This window comes from Hypanus sabinus, chromosome 15 (genome assembly GCF_030144855.1).
Source record: "Hypanus sabinus isolate sHypSab1 chromosome 15, sHypSab1.hap1, whole genome shotgun sequence".
In the NCBI taxonomy this organism is placed as follows: domain Eukaryota; kingdom Metazoa; phylum Chordata; class Chondrichthyes; order Myliobatiformes; family Dasyatidae; genus Hypanus; species Hypanus sabinus.
Window position 1 is genome coordinate 83,124,891 of NC_082720.1, and position 17,771 is coordinate 83,142,661.

The 17,771-nt window shown below is 39.4% G+C and overlaps 1 protein-coding gene across 4 annotated transcripts in view; it reads right to left on the reverse strand.

Annotated features, from left to right (window-relative positions):
• LOC132405639 (follistatin-related protein 5-like) overlaps positions 1-17,771 on the reverse strand; it is a 683,401-nt gene that overhangs the window by 24,578 nt on the left and 641,052 nt on the right. The gene's annotated exons all lie outside the window — the stretch shown is intronic.

Sequence of the window (17,771 nt, forward strand, 5' to 3'; positions counted from 1 at the left end):
ATAAATAGCTAAACAATAAATATCGAGAACACGAGGTGAAAAGTTCTTGAAAGTGAGTCCATAGGTTGTGGGAACAATTTAATGTTCGTAGTATTGTGCAGAGATCAGTTGTAACTACATGCTTCCATCGTGGTGAGGGATGGAATTTTCTAAGCACTACAAACCCAGGTCTGCTACAACATTTCGGCTATGTCACTGTCACAGGCAGCTTTACACTGGGAATCTTAAACTGTAAATGTTACTTCTACGTTGACCGATTGTTCATTGCACAAGAAGACTTTCTCATTTGTATTTTTCCCCTGATATTTGGTCAGAATAAAGGTATTAGTTGCAAACAAGAGTCTTTATTCTTGTATCAAAAATATGCTTAAGTTTGTATATAAACCCAGTCAGATATGCAGTTGCAACCTCGGCCCCTCCTCATGTCAGAGTGACTTGCTCGGGTGGATCGATATAAGCCACAAGTAACTAAAATGACATTCTCCTTGTATCGATTGTGATAAGTGGCTAAATGCCATACTGCATTATTTGAAATTCATTTCTCTGATTATTATTTGGGTTAATAATAGTTTTAGGATTTATAATTTTGCTATGCCAGAAAGAAGAAGATTAATTATTGAGGTTAATCAGTCTCAAAAACTAATGGTCTATACACAAATCATAGTGCTTTATAAGAATGGTATAATGTTTTATTTGGATAATGTATGGACTGTTATTATTATGAATAATGACTTCATTAAATATATAATCTATTATATGGAACACTATTTAAACCATAATTTAATTATGTATACAGCTATATATGTCATTGCAATATACAACTTACTGATTTTGGATTTACAAATGCAACAAGTTCTGTTAATGGATAGTGTTATTTATTAACACATGCAATTATATATAACATTCAAATTGTATGTATGTATTTGCATGTAGATTATTCTGTGATAGATGAAGAAAACTGATCTCAAACGTTCACTGCTTTGCAGCGATCCCCAACATTGGAAAGGCTTCCAGATTAAACTGCAAGGAAAAGTCCTGAGCTGGCGTCTCTAAGGCAGCCTTATGCTGAGTATGACTCCTGCGATGCCACTGATGCCAAAATATATCCTTTGGATTCATCAGCTGCGTGGGGGGGGGGGGAGACAGCTGCATGGGCAACAGCTTGTTCTCCATATCATAATGCCCTGGCTGGTGTACTGGCTTGCGAATACAGATAGGACCCAACACCCGTGGTCAATCATGCCCAATGGAAGACCTCATTCTGTGATGGCAATTTGACAGCTGCCAATTTTTTAATCATGTAAATTCAAATAGTTCATTTGTCAGCATTGTTTATTTAACAATTTACCAACATCTACTGAAAATAGATCCAGCAGTTCATCTGTAACATTGGTAAAACAAACAAAAAATTACCGTAAATGCTGATTTATGTCAGATGCTCATTTAAGCAATGAGTTGATATAACATAAATGATTGAAGTATATCTGTAATTTAAAAAGTTTATCTAGAATTAGTTAACTGATTCTTGAAATGAATCATTAAACAGGATTCAGACATGTAGGGCTTTTGGCCAGGATCTTTGACTCAGTCAACAGAACATATAAAGAAGTCTAATAAAAAGAGTTGCTTGACGAGTAGAGAACAAATAGTTCCTCTCTGCTTTAGTAGGCTAATATCTGATTCCTCAGTCCATTATACCAGACAGGATCTAGCAGTTAACCATTTGATCTCGAGCTTTTAAGGATAAATGTCTGGAGTTTTCTATCCTGTTGAAAATTGCTATGTGTAAATCTGAACAGAAGACATTTTTGAGTAATATCTGCTGAGCTAAGATTTTCCAGTACCTTTTTATTAGCTCAGATTTCTCCTTACAGTATAACTAACATATTCAAAATGGACCTCTGCGAATTAAATAATACCCAGCTTATTTTGTCACTGATAGGAGAAGATAAAGACATTACGAAATAAATTGTTTTTTCACAAATAATATCTTACTCGTGAATTGGTACTTATTACATATTTTATTAACAATCCTTTTTATTTTATCGTAAACTAAAACAAAATTTACTTCTTAGCTGAGGTTTGAGCTGCTCTTTTATTCAGCTGACTATTGAGTTTCCCATGTGTATCTGTGGACATTGCCACTGGCAGAGAAAGAAAATTGTAATTCTTTTCTTATCAACATAACCATTAAAATCAAGCACTAGGGCTGAAAGGCTGGGCATTTGAGTGACTTGGATTAGAGAGTATTAGCGATAAGGCTGGCCAAACTTGGACTGTTTTCCCTGGAGTGTTGGAGGTGGACAGGTGACCTGATGGAGGTACGTAAAATTATGAGAAGCGTGCCGAGTGAAAAAGGATCTTGTGTAGCGATGCTTTTTCTCAGAGTGGAAATGTCAAATAACAGAGAGCATTGCTTTAATATGAAGTGGGAGGGGTGAAGTTTAAAGGACACTTATGTGAAAAGTTTTATTTTACACAGAGACCAGTAGAAGTGGAATCTGCTGCCAGGGATAGTGCTGGAAGCAGATAAGAGAACAACGTCTAAGAAGCAATTAGGCAAGTGAAAATGCTAGAAATTGAGGAATATAGATAGATGCAGGCAGAAGTGAATTTTAAATTCAGAATCAGGTTTAATATCATCAGTATATACCATGGAAAATGTTGCTTTGTGGTAGCAGTGCATTACAATACATAATAATACAGGAAAAAAACTGTATCAGTACATATATATATATATAAAGTTAAATTCAATAAGTAGTGCAAACATAACAATTAAAAGAAATAGTGAGGTAGCGTTCATAGGTTCAAAGTCCATTCAGAAATCGATAGCAGAGGAGAAGAAGCTGTTCCTGAATCATTGAGTGTGGTTGGCACAGGCATTGTGGGCAGAATGGCCTGTTTCTGTGCTGTACTGATTTGCTTTCATCTCCCCTCATACATTCTTGATTGTCTCTTAGAAAGAGCATACTTTTCTGGTAAATAAGATACGTTTCTTTCTATTCTTCTGTTCCAGATTCAAATAAAATTTGAATTCGAACAAGTAACGAACACTGACACAAAATTAGGATCATGAGAGATTTGATATCAACTTTTCAGCCAGATTTAAAATGTGGTTGAGCTCCTGGGGAGTGGACTTTCACCCACAATTTCCTCATGTCACAACTGTCCAAGCTTGTGTTAGGCTGGCAGGGGATATCAGTGAAATTAATACATTTTCTTTAATGAACAATTAGAAGCAAAATAACAATGGCTCTGAAGAAGATCTGATTACAAACTGTTACATTTTGTAACTCCATAATACAAAAACTAATTGCAATAAAAAGAAGGGAGCCCAGAAGATAGTTCATGTATGCTCTTTTTTACTTTAAATGAGGCATTTGCATATTAAGTGGTAGCATCATGACATATGCAATGCATGTATTTTTACATATAACCCAAAATTAATTATTTCAATGAACAAGAATGCTTAATGAAACAACACATTTACAATATTACTCAAATATTACTGAAATATTAAATACACAACACCCCTCTGTGCTTCATTATAAACTCCAACTCAATATAGAATGCATCTCAACTATACTTAGTAAACTATGTAATACAACTACGATACAGACATCCACAGCATAACAAGTTTTAAATTGTGCCTTTCAGACCTAAAGATTGAATTGCTGTGGAGGTTTTCTTGCTCTTGTCGGAAAATGTCTTTACTGATAAAGGGAATCACGCTGCTCAGCAGGTGAGACTTGTGGCTGCGAAGCAATTTTAGGTTCATGGTGATTGACACTGGGGCTGCAGGACGTGGTTCAGGCAATGCCGGACAGCTTTCTTCTGGATGTGTTGGCATCTTGAACAGTGTATAGCAAGCTTCATTGGATGATATGTATTGTAATGTGTGAGTGCAGTGCTTGATGTTACCATTTATTTTACCTTTTGGATGCCACCTCACACTCCTTTGTCCATTGCCATTTCTTCCTAATCTGTAGTAATGAGTTCAAGGGATCAAGCACAGTAGCAGGTTTGGAGGGAAGCTGTTATAGTAATTGACAAATCTTAAACTGAACCACGACTGTGACACATCCTTTGGCCTTGGGGCATCCACCACTGCTTGAACTTTCTTAGCACACTTGTGAAATCCTTGATGGTGCTGGTAGTGTGAGCACAGTAAGTGATAATTGATTTTAAAAAATTCACATTGTTGTATCATACTCTGAGCCCATAATCTTCTAATTTTTTTTAACTGTTTTAAGATTTTGGAGATGTTCCGTGCAATCCTTATCAGTCACAATGAGGTCATCTAGGTAACATTGAATACCTGGGCAGCCATGCAGCACCTGGTCCCTAGTTTTCTGCTAGAATGCCAGAGCGCAGGTGCAGATGCTACTCCACATATAAGCCTTTTTATAGTGGTAAAGCCCTTTGTGAGTATTTATGGAGAGAAATACTTCAGACTTTTTTTCCATTTCCATCTGTAGGTAGGCCTCAGCTGAAGTGTTTTTCTCAAGAAAAGTTTGCAAAGAAAGTGACCTATTTTCAGTACTGGTTTGATAAAAATCTTAATATCACCACAGACCCTGTCTGACCCATTCTTCATGGCTACTAGGACCACTAGTAGTGCCCATGGGCTCCATTCATTTAACATTGGAAAGAATTCCTTCAGCCTCCATGCGATCTAGCTCACTGGCTGCTTTATCACAGATGGCACAAGAAACAAGATGGGCTTCGTAAAACTTGGGTGTTGCATTTTCATTTAGCACGATTTTACCCTTGATATGCTTGAGTTTTCCAACACAATCCTTGAACATTTCTTTCAGTACCATCATCCAGTTAACCTTTCTTAATTCATTTTCAGTTGACTCTTTCAAGGGATGTGGCTTGTAAATGGAACTCCAATTAAGCTGTAGCTGTACTTGTCTCAGCCAATCATGCTTCCTCAAGGCTGACCATTTTGTTTTTACCACAAACAAGCTCAATGTGATTTGTTGGTTGCTGTATTTCAATATTAGGAACATCATTCCCACAAGAGTAGTATTAGCATGCTGTTAAAGCTCCTTTTGTTGAATGGCTTAAACAGATGAGCCAGTTCGTAATTGTATTTTACTTAAGTTGCCGTTCACTTCTAGTGTAAGCTGTGTTGTTTGTCTCTTATTAGTTTTCATATTGTAAATCTCAAGGCTACTCAGTTCTACGTCAAAGGTTCAAAGGTCTAATTTAATGTCAGAGAAATGTATACAATATACATTGTGAAATGCTTTTTCTTTGCAAACATCCACAAAAACAGAGATGTGTCCCAAAGAATGAACAATAGATAAAGGTAAGAACCCCAAAGTCCCATCCCCCCATTGGTGAATGTCAGTGAGCACCAATCCCCCTCCCCCCCGGCAAAACAAGGCAAGCATCAGCACCATCGCCAAGCACTCAAGCGTGAGCAAAGCAATAGCAAAGACTCAGGCTTGCAGTTACCCCACAGACTTCACATTACACCCGGCATTCAACATACCACAGATTCTCTCTCTCCCTAATAAGGGAGAAAAAGGTATCTCCATTTTCCCAGTGAGCAGGGAGACATAACAAACAACTCATTGATTTACGATGTTAATAAGTTCGTTATGTCACTTTTTTTGAGCTATGATCATTATCAGATTTTTCATTAACAACATGCAGATTAGTGCTCTTTTTGAAACTGCAACTTAACTTTTTATCTTTTTCCCTTTCCTGTGCAGACAATTTATTTTGCTTTTTTTTTGCAAGTTTTTCCATTAAATTTGCATTGGTCTGGTGTATGTAAATCCTTGTCACAATGGTACACAATTCATTGGTCCAGGCTGGTTTCTGTTTAGATGTTGTGATTTGTTCACGCTCATTTTCATTTCTGATGTTTCTATCCATTGTTTCCACTGATACAACACTTTCAACTGCTCATTTAATTTGTGAGTTGTGCTTCAGTTGGAAGATGTTTTTGACTGCTTGTGAAATTCCATAGACTAAGCGATCCCTCGGTACATCTTTGTGCCCATTACCGAATTGACAATGCTGAGACAGCTTCTTCATTTCAGCCACGTATGCTGAAATGGACTCCCCTTTCTTTTCATTCCACTTTTGAAGCCTAAAGCATTTTGCAATCAACACTGGTTTTGGTTCTAAATGTTCCTGCGTTACTTTCACGATATCAGCAAAGCTCACTTCAGCTGGAGTAGTTGGAGCAGTCAAACCTTGAAGCAAGCTGTATGCCTTTAAATCGAATCCACTTGGCAAAGTTGGCATTTGCTTCCCAATGACTATTATGTTTGCTTTAAACTATTGCTCAATTTGTTCAGTATACAGAATACAGTTATCGGTTGTGGAATCAAATAAGTCAATCTTTCCGATGCAGCCAGCCATTTCTCCTCTTTTTTATGATTAATATCACCCAGTACTCAATTTTGTGAACCCGTGAATTCTTCTGCCTTTTTAAAATCTCAATCGTCTTTCTTTTTGCGAAGAAAACTTGCTGCTCCAAAGAAGAAAACTGTGCTCTGTTTTTTTTTAAACTTGATCTTTTCCCACTGTGCTTTTTTTTACTTGAATATCTCACTACGTAGTCGTCTCAGGTTTGTTTTAAAAACACTTCACTACCATCGTTGTACTTTGTAACTCCGAAACATAATAACAAAATGCCGTATAAGAGATAACTTCGGTATGTTCATTTTTACTGGAGGCAAGGAGTATGCATATACAAGTGGTAGCATATACAATTTGCGTATTTTTACATATGACCTTTAATGAATTATTTAAATGAACAAGAATGCTTAATCAAACAATATATTTACAATGGTACTCAAATATTACTGAAATATTAAATATATAACACAAACTGTTGTTGAATTTTTGATGACTGGCTGTCATTCCTGATGATTATATGCATGGACTTTAAACTTTATTACAACAAATTAATACCTATTAAGATGGCTGATTAATGGTTATTTAAGTTATTGTTTTGGATCTTTTGAATTTATTGTATAATTTTAATAATATTTCAGAGTGCAGATTGATACTTGTTATAATAGTAAAATGATTGTAACCAGTTTGTGCTATACAGTACTGATTTGATCTTAATTTCACCTTCTTCCTTTCTCTCCTTTCATTGAAAAGGTGATTCCTTCACATTGGCATCAATGGCATAGGTAGAAAGGAGGAAGAGGTCCTCCACAATGAGGACAGGAAGTTAGGCAAGAGGCTGAAGAGCAGGACTTCCAAGGTAGTAAACTCTGGGTTACTCCCTGGCACCATATGCTAGTCAGGACTGGTATAGGATGATGGTAGAGATGAATGAATGGCTTAGGAAGTGGTGCAGGGGGCAGGCTTTCAGATTTCTGGATCACTGAGATTTCTTTTGGGAAGATACAAAAGGACAGTTTACACCTAAATATCAGGGGGACCAATATCATGAGCCCACAGGAACAGACTTAGGCCATTTGGCCCATCAAGACTGCTCCACCAATCAATCGCAGCAGATCCTTTTCTCCCTCCTCAGACCCACTCCCCAACCTTCTCCCTGTAACTGTTGATACCATGTCCAATCAAGAACCTATCAATCTTTGCCTTAAGTACACCCAGTGACGTTGTAACAAATTTCACAAATTTAGTACCCTCCGGCTAAAGAAATTTCTCTGCATCTCTGTTTAAATGGACACCACTCTTTCCTGAGGCTCTTGTCTAGACTTCCCCACCATGGGAGATAGCCTTTCCACATCTACTCTGTCTAGGTCTTTCAACATTCCAACGGTTTCAATGTGATCCCCCCCCCACCATGATTCTAATTTCCAGTAAGTACAGGCCCAGAGCTACCATGTGTTCTTCATGTGATAATCCTTTCATTCCCAGAATCATCCTTGTGAACCTCCTCTGAACCTTCTCAAATACTAGCATATCTTTTCTTAGATAAGGAGCCCAAAACTGTTCACAGTACTCAAGGTGGGGTCTCACCAGTACCTTATTAAGCTTCAGCTTCACAACCCTACGCGTATATTCTAGACCTCTTGAAATGAATGCTAACATTGCATTTGCCTTCCTCAACTCAAACTCTACCTGCAAGTTAACCTTTAGAATCTTTTGCACAAAGACTCCCAAATTTCTTTGCATCTCAGATTTTTGGATTTTGTCTACGTTTAGAAAATAGTCTGTATATTTATTTCTTCTACCAAAGTGCCATGAAGATGCATTTTCCAACATTGTATTTCTTTTGCCACTTTCTTGCCCATTCTCCTAATCTATCTTAATAGCCTTCCTGTTTCCTCAACACTACCTGCCCCTCTATCAATCTTCATATCATCTGCAAACATGGCAACAAAGCCATCTATTCTGTTATCTAAATCACTGATATACAACATAAAAAGAAGTGGTCCCAGCACCGATCCCTGTGGAAAACCACTAGTCACTGGCAGCCAACCAGAAAAGGATCCTTTTATTCCCACTCATTGCTTCCTACCATTCAGCAATTCTCTAACCATGCCAGTAACTTTCCTGTAATTCCATGGGCTCTTAACTTGTTAAGAATTAACTTGTCATGTATGGAACCTTGTCAAAGGCCTTCTGAAAATCCAAATATACATCATTCACTGCATCATCCTTATCTATCCTACTTGTAATCTCCTCAAAGAATTCCAACAGGTTCATCAGGTAAGACTTTCTCTTAAGGGAACAATGCTGACTTTATCCTATCTTGTTCTGTGTCACCAAGTACTCCATAACCTTGTTCTTAACAATTCACTCCAACATCTTACAAATCACTAAGATCAGGCTAACTGGTCTATAGTTTGCTTTCTGCTGCCTTCCTTCTTTCTTAAAGAGTGGAATGACATTTGCAATTTTCCAGTCCTCTGGCATTTCCTTTACCTTAAGCTCCCTAATCCCCTCTGGTTCATTACATAACACCCAATTCAGTATAGCTGATCCCCGATTAGGCTCAATGACAAGCTGCTCTAAAAAGTCTTCTCTGGGTTGTGGGCTGGTTTACTAAAGCTTTTGGGAAGGTTTTAAAATTAATTTGGCAGGTGGATGGCAATTGGAATGATAGGCCGGAGAATGAGTCAGTCGGTATAAAATTTGATGCCGTGTGTAGTGAGATTGTGAGATGACAGGGCAAAATTGCATTCAGTTGAATGAGGTGAAATATAACAAAGGGGAAAATAGAAAAGGTGACAAATACAGAATCAAAGAGTTTATATTTGAATGCATGAAGTATACAAAATAAGGTAGATGATCTTGTAGCACATTTAGAGATTGGCAGCTATTACCTAGTGGGCATCACTAAGATGTGGGAGCTTCATATCCAAGGATACATCTTGTATCAAAAGGGCAGTTAGGTAGGCAAAAAGGGTGGTGTGGCTCTGTTTGTTAAAAAGTGAAACCAACTCCTTAGAAGGAGGTGACATAGGGTCAGAAGATGTAGAATCCTTGTAGGCACAGTTAAGAAACTGTAAGGGTAAAATGGCCCTGATGGGAGTTTTATATAGGCCCCTGAACTGTAGCCAGGACATGGAATATAAATTTCAATGGGAAATAGAAAAGGCATGTAATAAGAGCAAACACAAAGTACACTGCAGATGCAGTGGTCAAATCAACACGTACAAACAAGCTGGATGAACTCAGCAGATCGGGCAGCTTCCGTTGAAATGGGCAGTCAATGTTTCGGGCTGAGACCCTTCGTCAGGACTGAAGAAGGAGGGGGCAGGGGCCCTATAAAGAAGGTGGGGGGAGGGTGGAAGGTGCCAGGTGAAAAACCAATCAGAGGAAAGATCAAGGGGTGGGGAAGGGAAGCAGGGATGGGATAGGCAGGAGAGGTGAATTTGAATTCTCCAATTTCTGGTAAATCCCTCCCTCTCCCTTCCCCCATCCCACTTTCACTCTGCCGCCTCTTCCAGCTGCCTATCACCTCTCTCATGATTCTGCCTTCTTCTACTACCTATAGTGCTTGCCCCTTACATTCCTTCTTCACCTCTCCTGCCTATCTCCTCCCTGCTTCCCCTCCCCCACCCCTTGATCTTTCCTCGGATTGGTTTTTCACCTGGCCCCTTCCACCCTCCCCCCACCTTCTTTATAGGGCCCCTGACCCCCTTCTTCTTCAGTCCTGATGAAGGGTCTCGGCCCAAAACGTTGACTGCTCCTTTCAACGGATGCTGCCCGACCTGTTGAGTTAATCCAGCTTGTTTGTATGTGTTAATGTAATAAGAGCAATGCTCCAATAGTAATGGGGAATTTCAATATGCAGGGACTGCAGATTGAGAAATCAGTTTGGTTTCAAAGACAGGGAATTTATAGAACACCTACAGGATGACTTTTAAGAACAGTTTCTGGTTGAGATCACTGGGGAAAGGCAATTCTGTATTGGGCATTGTGTAATGAACCAGATTTGATTAGGGAGCTTAAGGTAAAATTATTCTTGGGAAGCAGTGATTATAATATGATAGAAATCAACCTGCTGTTTGAAAGGGAGAAGATAGAGTCAGATGTGCCAGTATTATAGTGGAGTAAAAGGAATTATAGAGTCATGAAAGAGGAGCTGGCCAAAGATGATTGGAAGGGGACACTATCAGGTATGATGTCAGAACAGCAATGGCTGGAGTTTCCAGGGCAATTTGGAAGGTGCAGGGCAGATACATCCCAAAGACGGATCCTAAAGTAGGACGAAGCAACTGTGACTGACAAGGGAAGTCAGAGGCAGCTTAAAAGCAAAAGAGAGGGCATACAGTATAGTGAAAAATTAATGGGAAGTTAAAGGTTTGCAATACTTTTAGGGCAACTGAAAAAACCATAAGGAGAGAAAGATGAAATATGAGGATAAACTAGCTGTTAGTATCAAAGGGAATTCCAAATTTTTTTTTTTGAAATATATAAAGAGTAATAGAGAGGATCCAGAGGAGGTTCATAAGAATGATCCCAGGAATGAAAGGATTAACGTATAAGGAGTGTTTTTTGGCCTATCTTCACTGGAGTACAATGGAGGGTGAATCTCATTGAAACCTATCTATTATTGAGAGGCTCAGATAGAGTAGATGTGGCAAGAATGATTCCTGTAGTGAGCGAATCTAGGACCAAAGAATACACCCTCAGAATAGAAGGTCATTCATTTAAAGCAGAGACAAAAAAGAATTTCTTTAGCCAGAGGGTGCTACATCTGTGGAACTCATTGCCATAGATGCCTGTGGCGGATATGTCTTTGGATATATTTAAAGCAGAGGTTGATAGGTTCTTGGTTAGTCAGGATTTCAGTGGTTATGGGGAGAAGGCAGGAAAATGGGGTTGAGAGGGCTAATAAATCAGCCATGATAGAACGATGGGACAAACTCAATAAGCCAGGTGGCCTAATTCTGCTCTCAAATCTTATGTTCTCTTATGGTCATTCCTGTATATAATTCCATTGCTCTCCTTAAACTTTTTCTTTTATTGTTAGAGCTTGCTTTTTTGGATGCCTAATACAAAGATAATCTCATGCTTACACAACTCCTAAACAGGTAACTGACACAATGAATTAGTTAGAAATCTTGACTGGATTTTATTTCTTTGAAGTCCCATTTCTGCCCTGCAGACATCACTATAGGTTTGAGATCACACTTGTATTATGAACAGTCCAATCTACAGTATTTCTTCTAGGTCTGTGCGCTGTAAACAAATGCCACTCAATACTGACCTCAGCTTTGTCTGGTTTGAACCCATTCGACATGTACACTCAAAGTGTAGAAACGTTTCAATTATCTGCAATTAGTTTTCATTCAAGAATTTGGCAGATCTTTATTTTATTAGTTATCCAATCTAATGATGTTAACAGTGCTCTAATTAATTATTCTCCTATTTGCACATCATTAGATGAAAAATATTCATGTTGAACTTTGACCCCCCCAAAAAAAACGTTGGCGGAGTTTTGTTTCCATTAATAACGTATGAACTTGCTGTATGTGGATTGAGAATGATTAAGAAATTTTAGGAGGCTATCCATGTAATAGAAATACAGTATTCCCTGGGAGATGTTTAATTCATGTAGCCCTAAGGATAATCTGGATCTTTTGCATCTACTCAGAAAAAGTAAGCAATATTTGCAAAGATGATTGAAACAGCCTGTCTCAGAGGTAGTGAGGATGTTAGACTTGGAGGCACAGTATGGAGAAGGACCTGTAATAAACAGTGGACAAGCACATGATCACTACAACACAACAATGCACTGGAGTACCTTCCTCTCGCCACAGTATGTTTGCAACTGCAGCATCAGAGATTGGAGAAAGCCAGAAAATGATTCAAAAAAAGGGAAAAAAATGTCAAAAATTTCATTCATTCACACGTGCAAAGAGCTGTTTACATTTACATTTATAAACATTCATTAAAAATAAGATACATTTCAGCCTTAATTGTGTTTTACTACCTTAAATTACTTAAAGCATGCCTTCTATTCATTAAAGGAGGAAGGTGGGAATGGCTAGCACTTTGTTACCAGTGTTGCATAACTCATGACAGGGGTTCTTATCCTCTAGTATTGTCTCATCCTGGGAGAGTTGCCTTTAAGTTCATCACAGGAATATGACTTGGACCAAGCCTTGTTCAAGTGATGGAGTTAAATTTGTGTCCTTCACTCTTGTAGTGATGCTCCAGTAAATACACAATTTGAAATGACAATGGGTATGAGCAGAAGCAAGATGGTCTGGCAGATTGGTAAGGGCAAGAGCGGGTACATAAGCTTTTCGTCACTTTTGTAGGATATTCTCGGTGCGCTTGAAAATAGCCATTTCGTTATTGTGGCTTTGGTGAAAATTCTGGTGATTGGAGTGATTTACAGTAAGCTGTGTGTCTAGAAAGTGCTTAATTTGGAAGATTACAGCAATTTGAGGAGTTTGGCAAGGAAAGAGGGTTTACAGGATGGGAGTGTATTTTTGGAAGGTAAAATTTAAGACACCAGATTTCAAAGAGAGGGTGTCATACCTAGAGGTGGAACTATTAGAAGATTTAGATGCTCAAAGGAGTGGAAAGTGTCAGAAGAGTAAGGGATGAAACGAGGTGAAATTTGGTGATAACTTGCATGAGCCTATGAATCTATTTGAACTTATATTTTCAGCAGAAATTAGTTATTCCATCTACATTTTGACATGGCCCCAGGTAAAGCAGAAAACGTATCGTGCACAGATTAGAATAATCTCCACACTAACATTCTAAACCATGTAACATGTCTTCAGGCTGTGAACTCAAGTGGTTCTAGATCATAGCTACCCAATGCAAATGGATTTATTAACTTCAATTTGATTTCAACGAGCATAATATTGGGTGATTTCATCACCACACAGAACTCTAAGCATTAGTCCATTGCAAAGGATAGTGAGTTAGGCTGCTTAACTATTTCACTCCATTACAGATGAAACCAACATAGTTAACTTAGTAAAATAACAGTTTAATCAAGGAGGGGAGGTGCATTTTGGAAGCATTTTTAATTATATATTATGACATTTCAGACTGTGGATCTCTACAGATATCATAAGTAGTGCATTTCTTGGAGTCAGTGGCTTTAGATCAACTCTCAGAACACAACAGAACAGAACTAATCTAGGAACTCAGAACATATAACAGCAGAGAATAGTGCAGGTCTTTCAGTCCATGATGTTGTGCTAACACTTTAACCTTCTCTATGATCAAACTGACCCTTCCCTCTCACATAACTTTGCATTTTATTTCATCCATGTCTAAGAATCCTATCCTATCATTCCTATCTAAGGATCTGTTAAACGTTCCTAATGTCTTTGCATCTACCTTCAACCCTGGCAGAGTGTTCCATGCACCTACTATTATTTGTGTAAAATCTTAGCTCTGATATGTTCACTGTACTTCCCAGCAAACCCCTTACAGTTATGCCCCCTCATATTAGCTACTTCCACCCTGGGAAAAAGTCTCTGGGTATCTATCACTCTTACCATCTTGTACACTTCTATCAAGATGCCTCTCATCCTCCTTTACTCCAAAGAGAATAGCACTAGCTAACTCTACCTTTTCTCATAACACATGCAATCCAATCCAGGCAGCATCCTGGTAAATCTTCTCTGCACCCTCTCTAAAGCTGTCATGTTCTCCCAGTAATGAGGCAACCTGAACTGAATGCAATACCCTGAAGGCTAACTCACCATTTTTAACTGCTCTATCAACAGGTGCTGCAACTTTGTGGGATCTATGGAAGTGGGTCCCAAGATCTCTCTGTTCCTCCAGAATTATAAATCTTGCCATTAACCCTGTATTCTGACTTCAAATTTGACCTTCAACAGTGAATGACTTCATTCTTTGCTGGATTGAATTCATTTACCATTTCTCAGCCAAGTTCTGCATCCTATCAAAGTCCCGATGTAACCCTACACCAACCTTCTACACTATCCACAACACTATCAATCTTTGTCACTTGCATAGTCACTAACCCACCCTTCCACTTCCTCATCTAAATCATTAATAAAAATCACAGAGCCCTGTAGAATACCATTAGTCACCAACCTCCAAGCAGAATATACTCTATGCACTACCACCTTCTGCCTTCTGTGGGCAAGCCAATTCTGTATCCATTCAGCCAAGCTCCCCTGGATCCACTGCTTCCTGACTTTCTGTTTGATTCTACTGTGGCGAATCTTGTCAAATGCGTACTAAAATCTATACACACCACATTCACTGATCTGCCTTTGTCAAGTTGCTTTGCCTCCTCCTCTAAGAATTAAGTCAGGCTCATGAGACAATGCTTGCCCCTCACAAAACCACGTCGACCTTCACTAATCAGACTATGTATCTTCAAATACTCATAAAGCCATTCACTAAGAATCATTTCCAACAGTTTGCCCACCATTGATGTAAGACTCACAAGACTCATCATCTTCGTGATTTTTAATACTGACCTGGATGAGGAAGTGGAGGGATGGGTTAGTAAATTTGCTGATGACACAAAGGTTAGCGGTGTTGTGAATAGTGTGGAGGACTGTCAGAGGTTACAGTGGGACATTGATAGGATGCCAAACCGGACTGCAAAGTGGCGGATGGAATTAAGCGTGTTAAGTGTGAGTTGGTTCATTTTGGTAGGTCAAATATGATGGCAGAATTTGTATTAGTGATGAGACTCTTGGCAGTGTGGAGGATCAGAGGGATCTTGGGGTCCAAGCCCATAGGGCACTCAAAGCTGCTGCGCAGGTTGACTGTGTGGTTAAGAAGGCATACATTGCATTGGCTTTCATCAATCATAGGATTGAGTTTAAGAGCCAAGAGATAATGTTACAGCTTTATAGGACCCTGGTCAGATCCCATGTCACGGTCTCGACAGTTAATTCCTTATTTTCTCATAATTTCTTTTGATAGCGGTACACCTGGCTTTCATCAAGACCTGCAGCATAAGAGCTTGGCTTCGTACTCATTAGTTGCCAGGTTGTGTGTTAGCTAGTGTGGTAGTTAACGTTTCCCGTCCACTTAGGATTGTGTGTTCTAAGTTTTGCTTCAGTTCCAAGATTTTCCTGTGAAACCCAGTCTCTCCATGTCAAGATAGTATTCTAAGTTTTATTTCAGTACCGAGGTTTACCTGTGTAACTCCATCTCTCCGTGCTAAGAAAAGCTTTGTTTGCCGCTTCCCTTTCTACGCTCCATGTCAATATAAGTTCTGCCTGCCTCCTGCTTCCCTGCACTCCTTCCTGTTTGCCGTTCAACGCTCACGCCCGCGTCTGCATCCTAACTCAATCTCCCTGCCTGTGTCCTGTGTTTGGGTTCACCTCGTTTGTTGCAACACCCCACTTGGAGGACTATGCTCAGTTCTGGTCACCTCACAACAGGAAAGATGTGGAAACCATAGAAAAGGTGCAGAGGAGATTTACAAGGATATTGCCTGGATCTGTGAGCATGCCCTATGAGAATAGGATGAGTGAACTCGGCTTTTTTCTCCTTGGAGTGACAGAAGATGAGAGGTGACCTGATAGAGGTTTATAAGATGCTGAGAGGCATTGATCGTGTGGATAGTGAGAGACTTCCTCCCGGGGCTGAAATGGCTAGCACGAGAGGGCACAGTTTTAAGATGCTTGGAAGTAGGTACGGAGGAGATGTCAGGGTTAAGTTTATTACGCAGAGTGCGGTGAGTGCATGGAATGGGCTGCCAGCGAAGGTGGTGGAGGTGGATACAATAGGGTCTTTTAAGAGGCTCCTGGATAGGTACATAGAGCTTAAAAAAATAGAGGGCTATGGGTAACCCTAGGTAATTTCTAAAGTAAGTACATGTTCAGCACAGCATCATGGGCCAAAGGGCTTGTATTGTGCTGTAGATTTTCTATGTTTCTAAGTCTATAATTTTTGTAATTCCCAGGGTATTCCCTATGACCTTCCTTGAATAAAGGAATGATGTTTGCCACTCCCAGTCATCTAGTACTACATCCATTGTCAGTAAGAATGCAAACATCATTGCAAACAGACACAACAATTTCTTCCCTTACTTCCCTATGCAACCTGGAAGTTATCCCATCCAACTCTATCTACCTTAATGTTTTTCAAAAGTTCCAGCACATCCTCTTTCTTAGCCTCAACATGTTCAAGCATTTCAGCCTGTTTTATGCTGACCTCACATTTGTCAGTGTCCTTCTCACTGAGAAATACTGAAGTAAAGTCTTCATTAAGGACCTCCACTACCTCCTCCAAATCCAAGCACATTTCCACTTCTATCCCCAATCAGTCTTAACCTCATTGTAGGTATCCTCCTATTCTTCACATATCTTAGAATGTCTCAAGAATTTCCTTAATCCTACTTTAAAAGGCCTTCCCATACCGCTTTCCAGTTCTCCTAAATCCATCTTAAGCTCTGTCCTGACTAGCTTTTAACTGTCCAGAGCCCAGTCTTGCTTCCTAAAACTCAAGTATGCTTCTTTCTTCCTCTTGACCAGATGTTCCACACCTCTTTTCAACCATGGTTGTTTCATCCTGCCATCCTTTTCCTGCCTCAATGGAACAGACCTATCCAGAGATCCATACAGGTGCTCCCTAAAACCCTAACATTTCCATTGTGCATTTCCTTGAGTACATACGTTCTCAATTTATGCTCCCAAGTTCCTCCCTTATAACATCATAACTCAGCCTCCCCCAATTAAATACTTTACTGCTCCTATCCCTGTACAAGGTAATGGTAAAGATCAGAGTGTTCTGTTCACTGTCTCTGATAAAACCCACCCACTGTAACCTGACCAGGTCCATGGCCTAGTACCAGATCCAGTATGGCCTCTCCTCTCTTCAGCCTGTCTATGTATTGCGTCAGAAATTCATCCTGGTCACACCGAACAAATTCCGCCCCAACTATACCTTTTGCATTAAGGGGATGCCAATATATATTAGGGAAGTTGAAGGCACTCAATGACAACAACCCTGTTACTTTTGCATCTTTCCTGTTTCTGACATCCACCCTTACTGATTCAGTCGATGATCCCTCCACAAAGTCCTCTCTTTCTGCATTTCTGAATTTATCCCTGATAAGCAAAGCTACCTCACTTCTTTTACCTCCTTCCCTGTCTCTTTTGAAACCTCTAAACATCCTGGAGCTATTCCTGTTCTTGTTACAGCTAAGTTTCTGTGTTATCCACAACATGTACTGACCCATATTCTAAGTTCTTCACTCTGTTTCTGATACTTCTTGCGTAAAATAGATGCATTTCAAGCATCCCACTAACTGCAATTAGGCCCTTTTCAATGCATGAATATGGGAAGTCCGTCTTCTACCAGATGAATAGAACAACTAAGGAGAGCGGGAGAATCTGAATAAT